Below are 3,189 nucleotides of genomic sequence, written 5' to 3'. Positions count from 1 at the left end.
TACTATTTCAAAAAGAAACCCCATATACATTATATGAGATAATAGAAATATGTATATATATATATTGGTCTCTGCCCCATTGAATTGTCCTGGCCTCTGCCCCATTGAATTGTCCTGGCATCCTTGTCAAAAACCAACCTCACAGTTTCTTATAGTGCTTTTATGGTCTTATTTATACATTAGGAATTTATCTTGGTATGAGATGTGAGGTAGGGATACAACTTACTTTTTTTCAAATGGCTCTCCATTTTTCAGTATCATTTGTTTAATAATCTACCCCCTCCACTGATTGAGATGGCATTTTTAATCAGGTCCTATAATCTTTTAAATATTTGGATTCATTTTTTGAATATCTGTCCATTCAGTGATCTATTTTTGTACCTGTACTGTCCCATTTTAATGATTCTTACTGTATAATATGTTTTGCTGTCTGGTAGGACTAGCTTCCCCTTAATTCTCTTCTCTTTAAGTTTGTTGGCCTTCATATCTTACTGATTCTTCCATGTGATCTGAGGAATCATCTTTGTCTAGTTTTGCATTTGCCCAAATAAATTTCTATTTTATTTTAAAAAATCCACCGTTTTTATTAGGAACATAGAAATTTACTTGTCAATTTTGGAAAAATGATCATATTTCTGATATCGTTTTGTCCAGGAATATTTATTCATGTTTTTGTCTATTTATTTAAGTATTTTTGTATTTCTCACCAGAATTTTAAAGTTGTCTTAAAATAGGCAAGTATCTTGTAAATTCATTCTTAGATCTTCATTATTTTTTTTGTTGTTTGCTATTCTCTTTTATTATATTCCTTTTTGTTGTTATTTTCTTTCATTTCTTATTCTAACTGGTTGTTGTTAATGGTAAAATTTTAAGAGAAATTGCATGCAACTTAATTTTCAATTTTTTAAAATCATTTGCTCCTTGAGGTTTGAAAATAAACATTTTCAAATGTATCTTCTGTGTTCACAGTTGAGATTGAAAAGGTACTTGTCATGCATGCAAGTAATTTTTAAATCATCTGTCACTTTACCTAGTTTTCACCTAAAGAAACATTTTTATTTAAAATGCATTAAATATTAGCTCTTTTATTTTTTCTTTTAAATTCTTTTTTCTTCTAGTTTTATAGAGATATATTGACATATAACACTATATAAGTTAAGTGTACAGCATAATGATTTGAATTTCAGACACCATGAATTGATGACCACAGTAAGTTTAGTGACCATCCATCATCTCATACAGACACACAAGAAAAGGAAAAAAAATGCTTTTCCCTTTGTAATGAGAACCAGAGAACCAGTGAAGTTTCTCAGTTGTGTACGACTCTTTGCGACCCCATGGACTGTAGCCTACCAGGCTCCTCCATCCATGGAATTCTCCAGGCCAGAGTACTGGAGTGGGTTGCCATTTCCTTCTCCAGGAGATCTTCCTGACCCAGGATCAAACCCAGGTCTCCCGCAGTACAGGCAAACGCTTTACCATTTGCGCCACCGGGGAAGCCCTTGTAATAAGTCTTATGATTTCCTCTCTTAACAGCTTTCACATATAATATGCAGCAGGGTAAATTATATTAATCACATTGTACATTACATCCCCCAAACTTACATTTCTTATAACTGAAAGTTTATACCTTTTGATCACCTTCAAGCAGTTGTCCCTCCCCAACCCCTGCCTCTGGTAACCACAGATCTGACCTTTTTTTCTATGCCTTTGGTTTTTGAAGTATTATTAACCTCCAGTACTATTTTTTTTTTTCACCAAGCAGTCAAACACAATTTATTTTATTTTATTTTTTTAATTTTAGAACTAAATAGTACAATCTGAATAAAAGAAAGTTTTACCCTAAACTTCCAGATGAATATTTTCTCATCAGGCTGCATGTTCATTTTCACAGTCCCATCCCTGGCCTCCACAGTATTGACAAAGGCTGCACAAATTTGTGTCATCTAGTAGAGAAGTTAGAAACTAACAATCTTTCCATTCCCTGTGCTTCAGAAAAATTCTTAAAACACGTCTATTATGTTCTCAGCTCACAACTATTCAATTAAATTTTTATTCTAAGAATAACTTAGAGCAAGAGAATCATTTATACCTACTGAAAACCAGAACTCATCCATTTTCTTGTTTCATGGAGGAAAAAACTGGTCACCTGAACAGATGTAACAAAAAGTATGTTTCTTATATTTGGCTTCTCTGGATTAATGACCAGAGTCCTTTGTTGTTTTCATCTTGGTTTCAACATAGTAGTATCAATATCCTTTTCTTCCCCTGAATCTTGATCTGGCATCCAACATTGATCTTTTACACTCAAAAAATGAGTATTTCAAAGCTTTGCAGTTTCCCTCCTTCAGACAGTGCCGAGGGGATTTTCCTTCCTTGAGCACGAAGTCAGACTGCAGCAGACACAAGCCCAGATCCTCCTTCACGCCCGCTCACGCGCCGCACTCAGGCTTGTCCTCGTAATACCAGGGCATGACTGCGCCTCCTGCTGGCTGCGGCCTCCACCCTCTCCTTCCGAGCCCTCCAGTACTATTTTAAACGTGGTGTACAACATAGTGATTGATATTTCTGTACATTACAGCCTGATTCCAAACATTAGCTTTCTTAAAACCTAAAATTGTTAATGTTGGTAGATGAGAAATTAGTAAACTTGAAGCCAAAATATAGTCAAGCTGTGTTTTAAGATTGATGATCTTTCCTCAAGAAGTTTATAGTTTATTAGAGAAAAAATATACATGAAAAATTAATTAATCCTATAAGGAAGTGTATGCTAACTCTCATATAAATGGTTTCAGATTTCATGGGCATATCTGCCACTTTAAAAATGATTATTTGGGACTTCCCTGGTGGTCCAGTGGTTGAGACTTTAAGCTCCCAATGGAAGGGACATGGGTTCAATCCCTGGTTGGGGAACTAAGATCCCACATGCTGCATGTGCAATAAATATATAAAAATATTTTTAAAAAATGATTACGGTTTTGGACTTCCCTGGTGGTCCCGTGGTTAAGACTCCATGCTTTCAATGCAGGGGCTGCAGGTTTGATCCCTGGTCACCCTGGTCATAGAACTAAGATCTCATATGCCATGCAGTGTGGCCAACACAAATTATTTTTTAATTACTATTATAAAGGGTTGGCCTTTTATAGTATTTGAAATCTCCATGAAGCTACTGAGCTTACCTGAACCTAA

At 35.2% G+C, this 3,189-nt stretch overlaps 1 pseudogene; it reads right to left on the bottom strand.

Annotated features, from left to right (window-relative positions):
* Nucleotides 1-2,025: 2,025 nt before the first annotated feature.
* LOC120870316 lies at nucleotides 2,026-2,474 on the bottom strand (annotated as a pseudogene).
* Nucleotides 2,475-3,189: the final 715 nt, after the last annotated feature.

Source organism: Oryx dammah, unplaced genomic scaffold, assembly GCF_014754425.2.
Source record: "Oryx dammah isolate SB20612 unplaced genomic scaffold, SCBI_Odam_1.1 HiC_scaffold_11, whole genome shotgun sequence".
In the NCBI taxonomy this organism is placed as follows: domain Eukaryota; kingdom Metazoa; phylum Chordata; class Mammalia; order Artiodactyla; family Bovidae; genus Oryx; species Oryx dammah.
Note: the sequence above shows the minus strand (reverse complement) of the source record. Positions and strands in the feature narration are given on the sequence as shown.